At 41.5% G+C, this 21,688-nt stretch overlaps 1 protein-coding gene and 1 long non-coding RNA gene across 6 annotated transcripts in view; one reads left to right on the top strand and one right to left on the bottom strand.

Moving 5' to 3' along the window:
- Window positions 1-10,481: 10,481 nt before the first annotated feature.
- On the bottom strand, window positions 10,482-14,092 carry LOC117050246. The gene is made up of 3 exons (XR_004427073.1): window positions 14,044-14,092; window positions 13,209-13,275; window positions 10,482-10,638 (listed from the first exon to the last, which is right to left on the bottom strand). It is a non-coding gene; the product is annotated as an uncharacterized LOC117050246 (long non-coding RNA).
- Window positions 14,093-15,333: 1,241 nt separating this feature from the next.
- The window catches only part of TRPS1 (transcriptional repressor GATA binding 1), a 239,207-nt gene continuing 232,852 nt past the window's right edge, over window positions 15,334-21,688 (top strand). For 4 of the 5 annotated variants that reach the window (XM_033155773.1, XM_033155772.1, XM_033155774.1 and 1 more), the window contains exon 1: window positions 15,334-15,512. The gene's annotated coding sequence lies outside the window, so the exon portion shown is untranslated. Of the gene's footprint in view, window positions 15,513-16,378; window positions 16,542-21,688 lie in introns of those variants that run through there. The other variant, XM_033155771.1, reaches the window with a different exon arrangement.

Below are 21,688 nucleotides of genomic sequence, written 5' to 3'. Positions count from 1 at the left end.
GGTTAAACAATACACCTGGAGAAGGGAAAGGGTAAATCTGTGAAGTGATAACCTAGCCCGGGGGGGGGGGTGTAGTTGTGGTTACCCAAGGACGCTGCAAGGCTAAGATAACAAAAGGAGAAAAGAGAGCTCACAAATCTGTTCTGGCAGAGAGTTTTGACTTGGGGTCGGAGGAAGTAAGCTTAACGGGTAGAGAGAAGACCCATAGCAGAACTTTGAGACCCGAGTCTGGAGAAACCTAGCCAGGGGGAACAGTGCTGAGAGGAGATTTCTCTTATTTTGTTAATTTAACTGTCAATCCTCAATCACACAATATGCCACCTAAAAAGACAAAGAACCCTGTGAGGGAACCAGCTCAAGATAGCTCTGAAGGGGAGGAAAATGGGAATCCTCTGAGGGAAGAGCAGAGCTTAGAAGATGCCACTAATATTTTACCTGAGGCGAGAGAGCCACAAGTGTCTATAGAATTAGAAAAGTGGAAACTAGAACAACAATATAAATTTGAATTAGAAAAAGAAAGAATGCAATTTCAGTTGGAAATGAGGAAACTAGAATTAGCAGCAATGGAGAATCAAAACAACAGTAATAACACCAGTAGTCAAACACCAGGGAAAGTGGATTTAAAGCGTTTCCCTGAGTTCAAGGAGAAAGATAGCCCAGAGGCTTTTCTGATATCATTTGAGAGAGCCTGTAAAGATTTCCAAGTGAAGGATGAGGAGAAAATGGTGATCTTAAGGGCTAGAATTAGTGGGGTACTGGCAGAAATATACGCCCAAATGACAGAAGAACAGTCAACAGATTTTGAGATGTTTAAACAATTAATTTATACGAGGTTTGGAATTACCTCAGAACAACTAAGAAAAAAATTCAGGAGTGTGACAAAGTTGAGAGAAGAAACGTATGCTCAGTTGGGGGCAAAAATTACAAATTACCTCAAAAAATGGTTAGAGCAGGAGGGTGCGGATTCAATTCAAAAAATCAGAGAGGTTATTGCGTTGGAGCAATTTTATGCCACCATAACTGGGGAGCTGAAATATCTTGTAAAGGAAAGAAGTCCTAAAACCATCCAGGAGGTAGCAACCATAGCTGACCAAATTAATGAAATTAGGGACCATGGATTTGATAGTCCAAAATTTGGCGGGAAATTGTGGGGGAACCCCAGAAACCAATTTCAATATGCTAAAGGAAGCTCTTCTCCGGTAATAAAAAAGGGAAACATACCACAGTCAAAAAGCCCAAGTGACGTGGGCCAAACTAACACCCATACCTCTGAGGTAAAAGAAAATAAATCTAATTATACTGGGGGAAGAGATATGAGGTGCTGGTCGTGCAATAAACTGGGCCACAGAAGCTTTGAATGTAAGACTGGTGAACAAGTTAAATCTGGGAGCACAAACACTCAAAAACACTCTTATTGTATCCACTCAGTAGGGCAGGGTGAGGCTAAGCAGGTTGCCACGGAAACCGAAGCTTTAGCTAGGCCTGAGACAGAGGAGATTCCTGAGGCCTCAGTAATACACTGTTACTTGATTAAACAGAATGATTTGCTCTTGAGAAAGTCAGGAGAAAATATTTGGATTGAAAACAAAAAATATCTAGGGTTAAAAGATACCGGTTCCCAAATCACAATTGTTCATCCTGAGGTAATCAGTACCAATAAAATAATTCCAGGAAAAACTATAGAATTAAAAGGAATCGCCAAAGAGCCAGTTAGACTCCAAATGGCTGAGGTAAACGTTAAGTTACATGACTGGAGTGGCAAGTGGCAAGTGGCCATTTCAGAGGAAATCCCCACTGCGGTGGTTATCGGTTGGGATCTCCTGGAGCATGTGCAGAGTGCGTTTGTTATTACCCGCTCCAAGGGGGGCCAACTGTCAACTGATACTGAGGGAAGCGAAACAGTTGCCAATGAGGGCAGGACTCAAAGTCCTCAAGTTGAAACTTTGAGTGAGCCAGGCTTCCTAATACCTTTTAAAAATACTCAAAAGACTAATTTCTCTCAGGAACAAAAGAATGACATGGGACTAAACAGCTGTTTTGAGGCAGCAAAATCTACTGTTCCATTAACCCCTGATTGCCCAGAGAGGTTCTGCCTAGAGGAGGGGCTGTTATATCGTGAAGCCCTTAGCACACCTTATAAAGGGGGAGGAGGAAACCGCAGACAACTAGTGGTTCCTCACATGTATAGAGAAAAAATCATAAAGCAAGCCCATAATAGTATTTTTGGGGCACATATGGGGATAACTCGGACCAAACAAAGAGTGGCACAAAATTTCTATTGGCCAGGAATGGGGAAGCAAATTAAACTGTATTGCCAAGCCTGTGACATTTGCCAGAGGCAGGGATCAGGTCAGGACAAAACCAAGGCAAAACTGTGTCCTTTACCTGTAATCTCCACACCAGTCCAGAGTTTAGGACTCGACGTGGCACAACCCGTGCCTAGAGCAACCAAAAAGGGGAATGAAATGCAACTAGCCTGGGAGGAACCATCCCAAATCGTGTCCAAAATAAATAATGTAAACTACCTTATCCAGCAGGGGGATGAGGGGCGCAAGGTAGTTCACATAAACATGATTAAGCCTTACCAGAGAAATGAAAGCTGGGCTCTCTGTGCTATCCGAGAGGACCCAGAAGAAGCAGAAATACCATGCTGGGAGGGGAGAGGGGAGCAAGAATGTAATATACAAGAAGTTAAGCTAGCCCCTACCTTAACCCATTCACAGCAGGAAGAAATAAGAAACAACCTACAAAAATTTAAAACGATTTTCAGTAATACTCCAAGACTAGCAAAAGGGGTAGTCCATCACACTGACACCGGGATTGCAAAGTCTTGTGATTTCATATTTGTTATGCCGTATGATGAACAGAGTCAGATGTGGTCGCAATGCAAAGCCAGAGCCAATGCTCCATATAACCACACCATAATGGAATATGAAAAATACATTCACATGGGCATTAATCCAAAGAAGATTGTGATGGGTGTTCCATGGTATGGCTATGATTATACCTGTCTAGGCTCAATTAAGGCCCGTATTTGTTCAATTGCAAACGTTCCTTTCCGAGGGGCTCCATGCAGTGACGTGGCAGGACGTCAGCGCCCATATAAAATAAACATGGATCTAGTAAACAGTTTTATTTCCGGGATCCTGTGGGAGGAGGAACAGGAAGCCCCATATTTAGAATGCAAGGTCTTTATATTTGACATTGGGGGGCAGGCCTGGAAGGTTTATGACTGGTCACATATTACCACAGTGGCGATTTGTGGAAAATATGACCCTGAGCTTATGGGTTACGCCCATTCAAGAGGAGTCAGAGTTGTTTTAAAAGGAGACCTATCTGTGAGATCAGTTAGAACAACTATTCAAAGTTATGATAAACCATTCATCAGTTGGAAATATAGAAAGAAAAACATACTGAAAGTTATAGTTGCCAGGGTGTCCCATCAACTTTCTATGAAAGTGAAAGTGTTTCCTACACTAGAGATTGTGTGGTGGGAAGTTGGGTACCCTGCTGCTCATGCAACACAAATAAATGCCCAAGATGAACGTGGTTACACAGCATTAACGTGGCCACCACGTCAAAGACATAAAAAGTAGTCTTCAAATTGCTTGAAGTGGGAACTGATAATTCAATACAGACCAAAGATGGACTGACAGCAAGGGAGATTGCTAACAGCAATAGGCAATCAGAGCTTTTTAGTCTACTTTCATTAAGTAAACCTGATTGTCCAAAAAGCTTCAGCAAGCTGACTAAAAAAAACAGCTATCCACGAACTTCTGAAAGCAGTTCCCAATGAATTAAAAAGCCAGACAACTAGTTCTAATGCAGTTTTTGATGACTTGGAGACGTTTGCACAAGGCATCGAGCTCCAACACTTAACAGAGATCCTGAAGGAGAGAGAGGGTGATCCAAGAGAGCTTTTGACCCTGAGAAACAAAGACTCTACACAGATTGGAATCCATAATCGTTACAGACACATCGACTGCAGGGATCGGAGTGGGACTGTGTCATATGATGGAGGAACACAACTCGCATCCCATCACGTGTGGCAGAGAACAGACTGGTGCCCAGAGAAAGACACTTCTTGTGGCGGTTAAGGACAATAAGGAGCGTGAAAGGATCCTGGACATCGTTGCAGATGCCTTATCACGAAGACCCGAAGGCAAAGATTAAAATGGACAGTTACAAATTTTCTTGCAGTTAACTAAAGGTTTAATATTGCATGATCTATTGTATATAATGTGGGAAAAAACAATTATTAAGGCAGTATAAGATGAGGAGTTAAGGTTAGTAAACATAGAAAATGTTTGTTTGAATTAAGGTGTCACGCAGTTTGATCAGGAGTATAACTCTGTGCAGTTACCCCTCCTGAATCAAACTTATTTAAGGGGGGAGGTATGTGGCGTTTGCCCTTCCTAGGGTATACATATAGGAGAAGGAGTAAGTAAGGGGTTAAGTGGCTGGCCCTAGGCTAACCAATAAACAGAGGGGGGAGGAGCTAGGGGCAGCTGAAGGAGTCAGTTAGAGTTGGTTAAGAGGGAGTTGTTGAAGAGCAGTTGATCGAGGGAGTTGGTTGGTGGGTGGTTGTTGATGGTGAGGGTTGGTGGTGAGGTATAGTGGTGAGCGTAGGCAGGGTTGTAACCATTATCTTAAGTTGTTGAAGTTTTTAAATAAACACTTATTATTTTGTTTAAAATTGCACCCTGACTGTGAAAGTTATTACCAGGGAGGGGATCCTGGTTGGTGGCAGCAAAGCGCCGTGGTGGCACAGGGATCAATAGTCCGTCAAACGACCGGGGACCCTGTGTGATCGCCACAGTTCTTCCTAATGTTTAGGTGGAATCTTCTTTCTTGTAGTTTGAATCCATTGCCCCGTGTCCGCTTCTCTGGAGCAGCAGAAAACAACCTTTCACCCTCCTCTATATGACATCCTTTTATATATTTGAACATGGCTATCATATCACCCCTTAACCTTCACTTCTCCAGGCTAAACATACCCAGCTCCCTAATGAACAGAAAGAGGGTGCTGTATTCTGTGTATGACTGTGTGTGTGGAAGCAAGCATTTTGCGAAGGGCCATAGCTCAGTAGTAGTTCAATCCACAGCATCTCTTGGCAAGGCTTGGAGACCGCAGAATGCAGTGTTGTGTGGCATTCCCTTGACCTGTGGTTGGTCATGATGCTCCTACCGGTATCTACTGGGGGGGGCAAGGCCGACCACTGGAGGTCACCACTGCCCCACCCCACTGTCCACTAATGCCACTCCATTGCCTGAAGCCCTGAGCTGCTGCTGCCAGTCATTGTAGACCATACTGAGCTGGATTGACGAATGGTCCAACCAGTGCTTTTTCTCTTTAAAATATGTATAGGGGTACTCTAATTCCATCTGAGACTTAGGAAACACCATGACAGGAAATGAGGCTGCCATTGGGTGTAGCAACGGAACTGACAATTCACAGTGCTATTCAACGGAACTGATGATTCACCATGCTAGAAAAGAAACTAATTTTTTAAAGAATTTTAGTTTCTTCTCCCATTTGATTCACAAAATGTTAAGGGGTGTGCGTACCCTTGCGTACCCCCAGAAAAAAGCACTGGGTCCAACTCAATATGAGGCAACTTCCTAGGTTCCTAAGGGGTGTGTATATGTATGTACAGACATGCCTAGGGTTGTTAACATTATTTTTTTATTTTACTGTTTCTGTTTTTGTCATGAAGCTCATGGCGCTTTCTCCATCACTCCAGGAAACGTTTCTCTTGTCTACCTGTCAGGTTGCTGTTAAAGACACGGGAGCCTTGCCAATAAAAAGAATAAAATTATGCTAATTTCAAATTTAAAATAATTTAAAATATTTAACATCTCTTCTCCACCCTTTACCATAAGGTCCCAACATGGGTTACAATAAAATATACATTTATGGAACATTTACAACCATAAAACAACGGCGTAAAAACAATTAAAAACAGTTCCATATATAAAAACAATAGAAGCATTAAAATGTGTGATGGAAAGAATTGGCGATGTGGATATTTAGAAGAGGATATGGGACATATTTGGTGGACCTGTGCAATAATTTAAATCATTTGGGGAGAGGTAAAGGTAAAGGGACCCCTGACCATTAGATCCAGTCGTGTCCGACTCTGGGGTTGCGCCACTCATCTCGCTGTATAGGCCAAGGGAGCCGGTGTTTGTCCGCAGACAGCTTCCGGGTCATGTGGCCAGCATGACAAAGCCGCTTCTGGCGAACCAGAGCAGCGCATGGAAACGCCATTTACCTTCCCGCCAGAGCGGTCCCTATTTATCTACTTGCACTTTGACGTGCTTTCGAACTGCTAGGTGGGCAGAAGCTGGGACCGAGCAACGGGAGCTCACCCCGTGGCAGGGATTCGAACCACCGACCTTCTGATCAGCAAGCCCTAGACTCTGTGGTTTAACCCACAGTGCCACCTGGGTACAGTCTGGAAATGCCTGAGCCAAATAGGTAAGTTTTTAAGGCACACTAGAAGCACCCAAAACTTAGTGCCTGCTTAATCTCCAAGAGGAGACATTCCCCATGTTGTCCAATGATGGCCTGCATGACATAATTGCCAGAGATCCTATCCTGTTCATCTTTACAAGGACATGACCCTCACTGAACAAAAATTAGACCGGATGCATTGTTGAACCTGTCTCTCAGGTTCCTTCCCCAGCTGTCATCAGTAGCCATTTCTTTAGGCTAAAGGAGAGGGAGAGAGATGGGATTTCAGGTTAGCTCTGCTGAAAGACCAGGAACTTTTGGCTCCTCCTCTCCTTAAATTATTTCCATCCCAGAAGGTCATTGTGAGAACTCTGTAACTAAGAAATAGTTCTCTGTTCCCCCCTTCTCCCCAGTCCTGTATCCTTTCTGTCATGTTGTTTAGACTGGAAGCCTCAGGGAAGCAAATCTCTTATCACTGACATTTGCAAGTCATTGTGGGACCCTTTATTTGCCTTTAGGGGGAGATAAAAATGTTTTAAATAAGTGAGCCCTAAGCAAAAACAGGAAAAATTGTACAGCATTGAATTGACATCCCTTGTAATTTTGGAGTAGGGTTTTCACTTGTGGGAAAAAAGTTACTGGTTAGCAGGATCAGCTATGAAGGACCTCTGTTTATTCAAAGACATGATCATAACCTGGGAAGAATCTTTGGTGCTTTAATCCTTTACTATGTGTTGGAAATACCTACAAGAAAATGGTGGAATTGGGCAAACTACTAACCTATGTTATAAATTTCAAACACTTTGTGAGTTGCTCAGTATTTGTGGTGGTGCCACGGATGAGGGTGGCATTTTGGGTGGTGACCCAAGACATGGTCTTCTCCATGGCAGCACCCCATTTGTGGAACTCCCGCCCCAGGATAGTGTGTCCGTTTCCTGTATTGTTGGTGCTCAGCCAGATGGAGGTCATATTTTGACTGAGGCTGATGGAAGCTGTAAACCAAAACATCGGGAAGTTGTTGGGTTGGGTCAGGCTGGACCTGGTGGGAGTTTTGCAGCAGCAAACATCCAGAAAACAGGCTGGGGAATTCTAGCATATCACAATCTCAGTTTCTGGTATTATTTGTATTAAGTTTTAAAGGATGTATTTTAAGTAAGTTTTTATTGCAGATTGGCTTTTTATGCAGCTCAGCACATGGGCTCCCATGGGGGAAAGCGTGGTATAAAAATACAATACAATAAAAATACGAATGTGGTCTGGGACGGCGGGGGGGGGGGAAGACTATTTCCTGTTGGATGTCCTACAATATATATGTTGAAACTGGAATACAGTAGCACCATTTCCTAAACCTCTTCCGTCTCAAAGTGTATTCTTATCAGAGCCTTGCATCTTCTGGTTTCATAGTTATAGAAACATTTTGGTCATATATCTTGGAATAGGGATCAGCAGTGGAACACTCCAAGGCAAACTGAGTGCCAGCGGCTGCCTCCTGCCAACACAATAGAACAGAAACAGTAATAATGTGATGACCCTAGTGTGTTACCTCCTATCCTAAGAGTGGGAACCTCAGGCTTGGCGGAGTGGATTTATCTAAGTCACACACCCTCTCCAAGTCACAATCTTCTTTGTCTGGCTGGAATTTGTCCTTGAACTCTTAACAATGCTTCTTGCTTTTCTTTGTGGAGGATGCAGAGGGATGTATGTGTGTAGAAATAGGCTACTGTACAAAGCTAACATTCACATTCAACGCTCAGCTTGTTTTTGCCTCTAGCCGCACCTACCGTTGACATGTGGCCCTCTGAAGGTTGCCCAGGAGGCAATGTGGCTCTCAGATGGGAAAAAGTTCTCGACCCCCCTCACAAAGCGGTCCTTCAATAAAACTAATCATTTACCAGTGCATTTTGCCCTTGACTCTGTGCACTGGCTCTCAGTGATTAGTACAATATAGCAACTGACTTTCCCATATAGACTTGCCTGCAGGAGAGGCACTGCTGTTAGATCTGCCACACTGTGAAGTTCATGGGGTGGTGGTTCATGAGAGGACTTCCTCTGCAGTGGAAAGCCCCCCCCCCCCCTTCAAGGTGTGCCTGACCCCATAATTGTGCATGCATTGGTGGTGATTCAAGACACTCCTTTTTTGCCCAGGCCTTCTTTTAGGGAGTTGGGATAAGATCAGCACTAACTCTGAAGTATCATTGCTGGTTTGGTTTTTGCTGTTTTACACATGTTTTAGTGTCGTCTTCTCCAAGCTGAGAAGATAATAGCTCCCATCATCCCTGATCATTGACTACACTGGTTAGGGTGAACAGGAGTTGTAGTCCAAAACCAGATGTTGTGAAGCCCTGGTTTGTTTGCATTAGGCAAACAATATTTGCTGTATTAAACGGCATATAACCTGACCTGGAATTGCATGGTGAAGAGGTCTGTGTGCTATAGATCCATATAAAGGAATCAATATTTGAGAGAGGTTTGCCACCTAATGTGCAGAACAGAAGCCAAAAGTCTATTGATGGTTCCGGAGGAAAAAAAAAGGTGCAATTTATTCCTTTAATTAATTAAGATTGCTTTTCAACACACAGGCATCTGGGAGAAATCCGCATGGTGTTTAGGGAGGATTTGTTCTGAATAGACATGCACAAGATTGCACTGCATATGCATTTATTACACAGCTGCAAAAGAGTCGAAGGTGGCATATCTGCAAAGAGTGAACTAATTTTGCCTTCAGGTGGTTGGTTAGGCTGAGAGACAGTGACTGGCCCAAGGTCATCCATTTAGTTTCATGGCCCAGTCCAGAGTTGAACCCAGATCTCACTAGGTTCAAGGACAGTTCTATTCACTACTCTCCATGCTAAATATAGTCTGCCTTTGCATATGCAGTTTAAGATGTAGAATCCTCAGGATCTTGACAATTCACAGTATAAATCCTATATGTCACTTTGTTTAATAACTGCTCAAACAAGTGCAGAGTATCCTCAGCTACTAAATTAAAACTTGTATTTGTGCTGTGGTTTGTTTCCCTATGACTCCAGGGTCTATGGTTTGCTGTAACTTTATGTCATATATTCCATATTTTATGTTTTTATGGGCTTATAGCCGCAATAAATTTGAATTTGAAATTGAAATTAATGTCCAAATAATAATAGTTGTACTAGTACAGTGGTACCTCGCAAGACGAATGCCTCGCTAGACGAAAAACTCGCTAGACGAAAGGCATTCACTAATGAAAGGGTGACTCGCAAGATGAATTTTCCTATGGCCATGACTCGCAAAACGAAAACGTTTTGTGATTTCCCCCCCGTAAGACCTCGCTTCCTCCAACCGTGCTTTGCAAGACGAAATTTCCGCTATTGGACAACACTCGCGGAACGAATTAATTTCGTCTTGCGAGGCACCACTGTAGTAATAAAAATATTCTCTACCAAAAGTGTTCTGGCTTAGAATTTAAACAGACAAATTTATTCCATAGTTAGTCAGCCGTTTCTGCTGCCACTTACATTATCAGAACAGTTCATCCCTAATATTTAATGTGATTTTCCCTTGGCCTGATTAAAAATATATATGCCCATATCTTTGTTTTATTATTTGATTACTAAGCACTTGATGCCTGGCAGATCAGAAAGTTCTGCCTGTTGGCTAATTCACATATGAAATGCATCCCTCTGGGTTGTTGCCATCATCTTATCAGAATGGCAGAACAGATCAGACCAAAGGTTCATCTTGCCCAGCAACCCATTTCTAATAGAGGAGAGTCGGATGCCTCTGGCGAGCTCACAAGAACAACAAAGTGGATAGGGAACTTTTTCTACCTCGGTTGTAATACTAGAAACTAGAGTCATCAGAAACTAGGAATGTTGGAAGATTCAGGACAGACAGAAGGAAGGGTTTTGGTTTTTTTGTCGTGATGTTTCCAGCATCATGGAAAGCTTGGGCTCTTTGTCAGGTATCAATCTGGAGGGCTGCTCAAGAGGATCCTCAGCATCGATTTCAGGGGCCCTGCCTGTTGAACAGGAGCAATTCTCAAGCTCTGCACCAAAGGGCTGTTGAGAGATTCATGTCACACTGGATGTACACCGCAATCAAGTGGCCCAACTGCATGCCACTTTGCCAGTGATGGGTGTTTAAATTCCCAAGAACGTTGCAACACAACACTGTGACACTTAAGGAAATGCTCCTCATAAATCCTAATTAAGGAAGACAATAAAGCAAAATTTTACAGAACTTTCACACATAAAATTGGGCCTGGACAGGTTCCAGGTTTTTTCCCCCTCTCCATCTGCCACCCAACAGTCAACTTGCTGTGTGGTTTTCATGTGCCTGATATGAACACGGATGACCTCAAAATGGCCTTCGGGACAATCGTGTGTTGAGCAACGGCAACCTCAGAACTCGTATTTAACTAAGTTGGGGAATAATAATGGAGAAATCCTTTGTTGATGATGTGTCTGCAAAGGCAATAGGCGTTTTAAGAGCGATGGATGTCAGTCTTACAGGCTTTTGGGGAGAATTGCAATTTATGACATGTTAGGATAAACAGTTGGATTATATTTCTGAAAAACGTGTTCCATCAGGTAAAATCATTGTGATTATAGGCTCTAGTAGTTTAAGTAAGGAAGTTATGCACTAAAAGGTTGAAATTGTAAAACACGTTTGCTTGTGCTTAACTGCTAATCCTTCCCTGTATCTATGTTGAATAAACTACAAGAAGATGAGAGAGAGAGAAAACTGCCCCTCCTCGTCAGCATTAAACAATAAAGGCCTAGATGGCACACTGTTTCATCTTGATAAACAAAGGCAGCTATGCTGTTTTCTTTCAAGATGTAACCGTCACTGGTCTTTCTATTTTGTCTCAGTGCAGAATATGAGTTAAGAAACGAGTTTCGTTGATTTCAATGTGACTAAAATTAAACTGATGCTTAACTCTCGTTGAAAGCAATGGAACTGGGGAAATGCTTAAATTTGGCTCGGCTGTACCTCAGTTTAAATCTTTTTGTGCCCCCCCCCACTTTCCCGTAGAAGGGGAGAAAAAAACTTAATACTTCTGGCTGGATGAACTGATCAATGTTTATATTCATTATAAGTCACCCACACCTTTTGGAATTCCTGCTGCAAAAAGTGTCTCACTTTGTGGGTAACCTGGTTTCAAAGAAAACAAATAGTCTGTTAATTAAAGCAAACAAACAAAATAGATGTGCTCAACGGTACTGGACAGCAGAATTAAAAAAAAGACCCTTCAGTATCTTGCTTTATGTAATTTATATAATTTAGATGTTTAGTGTCTCAAAAACAGATGGACAAGTACTTGAAAGAAACAATAGAATAACTGACCCATGCATATTAGAAGTTACAATCAGGCAATTATTATTTGAGCTCAAGAATGAGTTGGAAACATTTATTTTAGGCTAAATAAATGGACCTCATGAGGCCCTTTGTGTATCCACATATTGTGCCAATCACAAGCATGTGCTAAAGCCTTGAGCATGAGGTAGAAATTTTCTCCGTAAATTTTTTCATAAATAAACAACTTTGTTTGGGGAAAAAGATAACCCAAAACACTTTGCTGCATCTTTGTTTCCTTTTTGCTTTTATCAACTTCTTCGCGGCTCTTTTCCCAGTTAACTTTAGCTGCTTATTAATTAGCCTGTTTTTGATATTTGGTTTATTTTAAGGGGAAATGCTGCAGATGTCAGACAGACTATTTTAGAGGTGCTTTGCTAACACAGTTTTCCCAGGATTTTTCTGTTGGAATATAATACAGCTCGGCCTTACTATTTATGAAGTAGAGATGGGGGGGGGGATCCTTCTAACATTTCGTTTTTTAACCTGGCCATGTAAATCCTTAGGAGTTATTGTCCGAGCGATATGTTGGAAAGGATACGTGCATCATTTCAAAAAGTTTGTGCTTAAGCAGGATGTGTTAGTTATCAGTAATTTTACACAATAATTTTAAGTGAATTCACATCTGGGGAAATTGGGGACAAAGTTACATGCCGAGCTGTTTGAACCTTCCTTAGAATTTCTTTTTCAAAATCACCTTGTGATGATACTGAAGTCCATATGAAAGGGAACAGAATTCATTTTCCTAAAGCCTGATTCTATCACTGCCAGGGGCATGTAAGAAGCAATCACCTTTATTTTTTTTGTTTTAAACTTTCCATTCACAGTGCCAGCTGACAAGCTTGTTCAGGCACATTCAGTTTGCTCCCTCGCAGTCAAACCCATGACCCAGTTAAGCCAAGGGACCAACTGTTTCACCTGATTCATATTCCTGAACCTAACAGGATGCTACCAGATTAACTGGCAATCATGTTGGGTCACAAGTTACCTAGAGACAAGACTTTGTTTAGTTTAAACTAAGTATTCTAGAGTCTTCCAAAACCTTATTGGTGGAAAAATGAACACCAGTCCTTGTTTGCGTAAATTATTCCAGACATTGTCTCTGTCTAAAATTTCTTCAGCAATCGGATTTAGAGCTTAATAAAATAAAACGTGGAGATCTTGCTTCCCCAAAGAGTGCTTATAGTAGATATTAGCAATGTACTACAGTAAATTATTCCACCATTAAAAATGCAAATAGTCCTTAGTAACAGACTTTAAATTCCACCACAGATATGAGTATTACTTTTCTTAGCTTTCCCAACTGAATTTCTGGTGATGGAGTATCTAATCAGTCCTCCACATCATGTAATGATTCTCCTCTCCCTCTTCAAAGTAACATGTTATATGTCAGATAAAGCAACTACATTTTACTTACCTCACAAGTTCACCTCTTGCCTGTGAATTATTGCATTCTTATTCATGAAGCGCTTATCAGACAAAACCTACAAAAGAACATAAGTAAGCTTGTGGGGTGGGTGGTGGAGGAGGAATATGAATTAATGAGTTAGTTTACACATCTTCCAGTATATTATACAAAAGATAAGCAAATGATTAATCTAGCAAAACAGGCCTTTGCTTATTTCAAATTAATTTTTTGCTTTGTTTGCTAAATTGAAATATTTTTAGTTGCATTGTGCACCCCCTCCCCACCACCAAAAGGACACTTTTCAGGGAAACATTGTATATGAAGTGAAAACGTATTTTGTGCGAAATAACTTTATGTCTAGCTAATAATTAGCTTTTTCATGCTTCCTGGCTGGATAATCTCTTACTAGGAGCGAGAATAAACTAGATTACGACTGCTTGAAGTCTGAAGCCAATTTAAAATGTATTACAAAGGGGAAGCACACCACAGCAAGTAACCTATAGGAGGGGGTGAGGGTTCTACAGGTGTCCCACAAATGTTTGCCTTTTTTTTTTTACCACCGCCTCGTTTCACATTGAAAATTGTTTCACAGAGAATTTTTCCTTAGAGGGTTTTTTTTTAAATGTCACAGGCGCTTAGTAATTTACAGTATAGGGAATTTGACTTTTGTTAATTAGAAGTTTCCATATGAGAACATACTGTATATAACTGTACACCACCTATATGATAAAACCCTTCAGGGGCTTGGCACTGCTGTTCATGTGGCATCTTGCTTAGGGTTGCATTGAAAAGAAATGACCTAAATATGAAAAACAAGCAAACGAAAGTTACTTGCACTACTAACCAACTCTCGATTTGGGCTGTTAGATGTTTTCCTAAGTCTCTCTCTCTCTCTCTCCCTCTTTCCCCCACAGAACAAGGGACTTCCAACCATAAAATGCATGCAGGCTCTTTTTCGTGTTGTGACTTTTCCAAATCCATCTTTCCCAAGGCAGGCAAGCTGAGGATCTCTTCTGATTCCTCCTGTGGAAAGCTGAGCTCCCAAACTTGCATCAGCCCTAGGCAAGCTGGTGCAAGGCCCCCCCCCCCACCCCAATGCAAAAAAACAGGGGCAGCTCTTTCGCACTGCATGCATAAGTTCCCATCATGTTCAATCCCTGGCATCTCCAGGTAGGGGAAACCCCACCACCCCAACCCCCATTTGAAACAACCCTAGAGCCTCTGCCAGCATTGAGGCAGCCAGTGGGCTGACTCGGTGTAAAAGCTTCTCTTAAAACTTCCTGTGCAGGGCATTTCTTTTTCTTTCCTTTTAAAAAACATAAATGCTTTTTTTTTTTTTTTTGGAGGAGAAAGTCTCCCTCCTTTTGCAAAAGTGAACCCCCCCTCCTTGCTGGTGCTCTCCCCCCTCTCTCCTCTCCCCGCCCCGGCCGTCAGGGCAAAGACGTGTGAATGATGTGATTCTTCTTCCCCGGCCGCCTTCGCCTCGTGGGGCTGCTGCTGCCGCTGCCGCTGCTGCGAATTGCGAGAGGCAGCGAGCGAGCGAGAGAGCGAGAGGAGACGGAGGAGGAGGAGCCGCCGGAGGAGGCCGGGCTAAGGCCGGCAGCGGCAACAGGGGACGCCTGCACTGTCTCTTTAAGGGCTCTCCGTCTGGGGTGGCGCTTTTTCTCTCGCTAAGGCTCCCTTTGATATTAATAGTGTTGGTGTCTTGAAACTGACGTAATGCTCGGAGACTGAGGTCCTGACAAGCGATAACATTTCTGATAAAGAGCTGATCTCCTTGCAATCTCAAAAAGCCTCCTCGGCTCTCCTCCTCCTCCTCCTCCTCCTTTTTTGGGGCTTGTTTGTGCCACTAGAAGCCAGGCTCTCTTCCCTCTCTCTTTCCTTTTTCATAAACATAACCAGGCAGATCCAGGTCCTTCTTTGCGCTTCCCCCTTTCTCTCTCTCTCTCCCCATCAGCAGAGGGGGCGAGAAGGGGGGGGGGGTTGTAAAGGCAAATCTTTTTTTTTTCCTCTCTCTCCCTCCCTCCCCTTCTTTTTCTTCCTCCTTTTAACCCCCGCTTCTCCCTCTCTCTCTCTCTCTCTCTCTCTCTGTCTTCCTCCTCCTTTCTCTTCCCCCCTCCTCCTTCCTTCTCTCTCTCTCTCTCTCTCTCTTACCACCCCCCCCCACCCCCCGCTTTCCACCTCTTCCAAAATAATCCAAGATCAACTCTGTTGCAAACAACAGAAAGACGGTTCATGGCTCAAGCGACAGTTCCACCATCTTTCAAGCTGCTCCGGTTATTATTATTATTATTACTGCTGATTAATCAACAGGTAAGTGGTGGCGGTGGTGGAAGATGTTTAAAGAACCGGGCTGGCGGCGGCTGTGGGGAGGTGGGGGGGGGGCTGGTTTTAAAAAAAGAACAACATCAGGGACTGTGTTTTGTGTGTGTGTGGTTGTTGGGGAGGGCAGGAGAGGTGGAGATCGGAGGGGGGGGGAGGAGGAAGAGGGGAGGGGAGTGGGGGGCCGGTTGCGCGCAAATCCTTTCCTGCTTCTGGCGATCACTGCGTATGTGACTGTGGTTGTGGGTTGTTGTTTTTTAAAAAAATTATTTATAAAAAAGGATATTCTCCAAATGTATATCGCGTGTGCGTTATGTATGCGTGCGCAATGAGAAATCAGAGCTCCGAACCAAGGGTGCGTTGGAAGAGGGGGGCGAGTTTGTGTGTTTCTAAAGAAGGGGTGTTGTAAAATAGTGCAAAAGAATTAGCAAAAGTGCATGGAGGTTTTTTTTTATTTTTATAAAAATTATTTTTTTGGGGTAAAAATATATATTTTTAAAAAAACCTCCCTCCTTCTCTCCTTGGCCTGGCTTTTGTGGGTCAAAACCATGTGTTGATGCTTGGGAAATGGGCGACTTGAAAACTTGCAGTAGCCCTGTTGGTGGTGGAGTCAGCGGGGGTCAAGTTCAGCAGCCGAGGAGAGGAGAAAAAAAAGGGAAGCCCTTCCCCCTTGCACTCCCTCTCTCCCGCCCCCCACCCGAAAAGAACTTCTAAAGCTGCCGGTGTCTTTCCTGACTCCCCTCCCTTCCTACGTGCATAGCTTTGATTTAATTCCTCCCCCCCCCACAATGTAGGAAAGGAAAGGAGGGGTGGAAAGGGAAGAAAGCCCAGGGATTTTCTTAAAAAGAAAAGTTTTGCAAATCTTGCACCCAGAGAGCATGCAGAGACCCTCCAGAGTTTTTGCACCTTTGTGATTTGCTCCCAGAGGAAATTGCTTTCTTTTAGAAGGATAGAAGAAAAGGAAAGAATGGGGACTGAGACAAAAATCGAGGCTCAAGAGGGAGACCATCATGAAAAGTAGTAAGTTTGGGGGGGGGGGGAGGGAGGAAACTTTTTTTTTTTTTTGCATTACATGTGTTTAACTTGTGGATGGGGAGAGAAGTGTGATGGGTATTGGGTTGTGTAATATATGCATTTAGGAGATGGGAAAGGGGAGCACCACCAACACCCCCCAGCAAAAGAAAAGGTGATGTGGTGGTGGTAGGGATCACATCTTTTAAAGGAGTTAAAAACTTTCTCCTTTGAAAGGCCAGGACCCCTGTTCAGCTCTCTGAGTTCCTACAAGTTACTTCATTTAGTTTTCAGACACCCCCCCCAATAATAATAATTTGCTTACACTTGAGATCCATGTGGCAGATCCCCCCCACCCAAGGACTGAATGAATGGAGAGGTCAAAACTTCCTAATACTTTAAGAAAGAAAGATTGCAGTTGTGCTGATAGTAACTTGGGATAAACATACCGAGGGGAGGCAAGTGGGATGGTTTGTTATTAAAAGCTCCAGGAAGAAGCTCTCTCCCCCTTTTTTGGGCGGGGGGGGGGGGAAAGGGGTACTGTGCAAACTTGACACTTTCTACCCCATAGGTCTCTCCCCCTCCCTTTCTCTAATCTCTGCCTTTGATCATAAAGGGAGCTTGCTAAATTTCACTAGCACTTCTCAGGGTCGACTTGTGCTCTGTTGTTTAGGAGAATTTTCCTCTTGATGTTTTGGTAGGTTTGAGTTAGTGCATTCCTTTTATTTTTATTTTAAACCACTTTCCGGTAAGCAAGGTGTTATTTAAGGCTTCTGTGCCTTTAGCAACTTAAAAAAAAGAGAGAGAGAGATTGAGAGAACCAAAGTACGTACATATCAATGTAAGTTGCTGTGTTTTCCCCCGATCCGCAAATGTCAACCTTCTAAATTTCATTGACTGAAAGAGAAGGAAGGAAAGAAAAAGGAAAGAAAAAAGTCAGAGGCCAAGTGATGGAGTAAACACGAGGACTCATAACGAACCTTCTTTCCATTCATCCTTTTGCCAGTGAGCAGGAAGTAGTACAGTACTGTAACAAAGTTGGAAAAAAATACAGTTGAGGAAAAAGTGCAAGTGGGAATTGGGAAGCAGCATTCTAGTGGACAGCTATTTTGTGTGTGAATACGTGAGCTCCTTGTGAATGCTCCTGCCTGCTAAGGATCATAGTAAATAATAATGATAGGACGGGAATCCAGACTTTTGGGTGGGACTTGGGTTTTCTTCTTCCTTTATATTTAAACATATTTAACAGACTCTTCCAATACGTTGCTGTTCACTTGGCATTCGTGGTTTTAAATAATACACACACACACACACACACATACGGCAAGTGTTACGAATGGTAAAGTGCAATTCATTGGTAAAAGTTAGTTCCTGAATGGGACAATCAAGGAATTAAGTTTGCAGTTGTCCTTTCTGAAGAGAAGGCACAGCTTGTCCTCATCTTCACAATAGTCCATTAGGTGAGAAAGCCTTTTCGAGCATTTCGCCAGAGTGACAAATTAGAATCTTAGGAAAAGCAAACTCTAAAGGAAGATTTGTTTTTTAATTTAAAAAAACAAACTTTTTTTTTTACAAGTAAATGCAGGGCTTTCATGAGAACACCAACTATTTCCTGTAAATCGTGAAGCTGACAAAGCCGTCTGGAAATGATATCAACATTTTGCAAGGTTTTTTTTTTTTTTAACAACTGTAGTGAAAGTTTGTTACAAATATAGCTAATCCAAACAAATGGAGCACTTCGCTTCCCCCGCTTTAAAAGAAGGCATAAAGGCCTTTCTGTTTCCTTCTTTTTAAAAAGATGTAAAAGTTGGTTAAGCTGTGTATTATAGACTCGAGGACACATCACCAGCCATTAGCTTCATATAAATCCTCAAAACCTTCAGTGCCATATTCGTAATCAAAAGGGAGTTGATTAAGTTTAGAGCTGTCTCCAAGAGGAGGAAATGTTGTCCTCAGCTTACTATGCTACTTCTGGGTGTTATGGGCAATAGTAATAAAAGTATAACCTTACCTTTTAGGGGGACTGGTTTTTTTTAAAAGATGTATCTTAAAGCCAGTTTGTGATAGTTTTCTAGTAGTTTTCAGACTACATTTCTTGGATTAGGAGGTGGTAGATCAGATCAGAAGAGTCTTCATTTGCATCAGCCACTAGCCATAGCAATAAAGTAAAATAAAATGTACTGAAGATAGAGCTAAAAACTTCACTACACAAAATACATTTCACAGCAATAATAAAATAGTAGATCTTATTCTAATTGCCCCCGCTAAAAACCTTGCAGGTATAGTTTTGAGGTGTTTGAGCCTCAACATAAAATGTTTTCATTTGTGAAGTATAAACTGTTATGGGAAGGATTTGCTCTAGAGTAGTTTGATGGCATTCAGATTCCTAGCTCAAAGTAAGCACTTGCAGAACTCAGCTCTAAGGCTTCAGCGAGCCAACTTAGCCAATACTTTCCTTAGAATGCCTTTTAAAATGCCTTTATCTCATAAAGGATACAATAGCTTTTCCAAGTATTTGTGGAAAAGCACTGTGTATAGTTTCTAACTGTAAATAACTTTATGTTTGTGTGTGTGTTTGTGTATCAGCACGAGGTACTTAGTTATTTTGTTTATTCCTATAAAGTTCTAAGAGTCTAAGTAAGTTCCACTGAGTTTACTGATTTACTTCAAAGTAAATGTGCACAGTGTTGCAGCCTTAACAAATGTACCATATCTGCTGTGCTTGAAGAAAGTGCATGTATACATATAGACAGACCGCTTGCCTGCTGAGGCTCTGCTCATTAAAAGCAAAATTGTTGAAGAGCTTCTGACAGTGGCTGCTCATTAGATTTCAGCATTCAGACAATATTTTGTTGATTGAAACCATTAAGGAGTGTCTTGGCGTTTTCCAATCATTAAGGTCTCAGTGACTACTTCCTTTTTGCTGTTGTGGTTCGAAGATAGTTTGCTATCTATGATTCTATTCTTTATGTGGCCATTCTTTGACAGCGACCTTCACCTTATGAAAGGTAGAAGTGTGCACAAGTTAATAATTTCAGAAATTTCTGAAAAATATTGATGAAAGTTAAAAGCACGGGTATCACCTTTACTTTTGCATGGAATAATCAGTGAAAGCTTCAAAGTTTGTTTTGTATGTGTTTGGATATACAGTATATACTGTTGACCTATCGATGTTTGACAATTCTTAAGTAATAACATTAATTGAAACCTTATCAGATCTTACCTGTAGCTACAGTTGGCATTCTCGATTGTCGTTTCTGAATGCACCAAACTAAACGTTTAAAAGTTTATGGCAAAATATTCATGAAAGTTCATAGTTAAACGTATTCTAACATGTCGGGTTGGGAGTCTGAAAAAAGTAATCCTTTGTTTACAGATAAACCAAATGGGAATTGGTGATGCTTTTAATGTGCTTTCTCTTGTAACAAACTTGTGGGCCATGGTCATGGGTGGATTCAAGTTCCACACTGAATTCAGTGAAACTTAACTTTTGCCGTAATGTTTTTGAGATCAGGTTGTTGGTTAAAGCATTGGCTCCAGACAGCAATATATTCTGATATTCAGATTTTTGGTTTGTGTGTAAAATGAAGCTATTCATTCCAGCAGACTGACAACTTTCCATTTGCTGTTTGCCTTTGCTTAATTTAGTTTCCTCAAGACAACTAGTAAGGTAGTTTAGATTTGTATTTTTGGCAATATTGGGTAACCATAAATGCAGAGTTTTCTGTCCCAAGTATTACACCTCGCAATTGACAAAGTGAGTAATTCAAATATACAACTGTATTTCCCGCCCCCGCCCCCCTAAAAACACAAGAAAGTCTTTGTTGGTGAGTTTGAACCTTTTGAGGTTCTCAGGTTGAAAGGAAGTCTAGGGGTTGCCTTTTTCAGGTGTTGGTATGTATCATCAACTATTAGTATTGCTATCAGTCAGTTAAATAATTTCATCTGATTAATTATCTACCTTTTAACTGATTAGTTAACTCTTTGATTAACAGTTGCGTATTTCCAAGACACCTGCATATTTGCAATTTTCTAATATGTTGGAAGACAGCTTCCACTTGTTAGAAAGAAGGATCATCTTTAATATTTTACTTTTTATTTCATATTTCAGTAGCACAGTGAAAGCAGGATAAAAACAGACAAAATCAATTTTCAGCCCCACAGATTTAATATATCACAATATCAGTTAATCAACTTAACCTTTAGTTGATTGATCCACTGATTCAACTCTCTTAAAAGCTAATAATTACGTTTTTTCTTATTAATACGACTGAATAAGGTATTTATATTTGTCTAGTTTTGTTCTAAGCTGTGAGTGTGCGTGCACACACACTTTTAAAAGGGGGATATTTTTAAAATCTGTATTATGCTTTCTGAACTTCCTCCTTATATATTGTTACAACAGAGTTATGATTTAGCTGTGACAGTTTAAAACCTCCACCCAAATTTTGATAGTTCTGTGATTACTTTCAATTTAATGGAAGATGAGAAGGAAACCCAATTGTTGTTTAGTTTTATTGACTTTTGACCACTTTTGAAAAACGTGCATACAAGCCAGGAAAGCTGCCCCATTAACTTCAATAGGATTAAGAGCACAATGCTATGCATGTTTACTCTGATATAGGGTTTGGTTCAATGGAATTTTTCCTGGTAACTGCATAAGATTTCAGCCTGACAGCGTAGACCTAGGCATGTCTACTCAGAAGTAAGTCCTATAAAGTTCAATGGGAGTTACTCCCAGATAAACGTGCATTGCATTTTAGGATGAATTGGTTTAAGGCTATAGTCTGTGCACATTTCCCTAGCAGTATGCCACACTGAATGCAGTGGAGCTTCCTTTAGAGTAAACATACGCTAGGTTTATTGTGCTATAAATCTTAGTACAATGATTCATTATCTGCATAATTCACCTAGATTTGAAATGGCTGGATTTAAACCAGTTTAATCCCAATTCTGTTGAAAAACCTGAATAATCTTATACCCTTCTTTATGATAGTAGAGTATATTAATGTGCATGGGACTCTGTTAGTTCAAATTAGTCTGAGTCAGGGATCAAGTTTATAGTGGGCACATTATAGTTTATTAAAACAGTTAAATCACTGTGTTGTAAATATTTACTAAAGGTGTAACTGGGTTTTAATTTTAGATTTACATTC

This window comes from Lacerta agilis, chromosome 7 (genome assembly GCF_009819535.1).
Source record: "Lacerta agilis isolate rLacAgi1 chromosome 7, rLacAgi1.pri, whole genome shotgun sequence".
Lineage (NCBI taxonomy): Eukaryota > Metazoa > Chordata > Lepidosauria > Squamata > Lacertidae > Lacerta > Lacerta agilis.
This window is presented reverse-complemented; position numbering and strand designations above follow the sequence as displayed.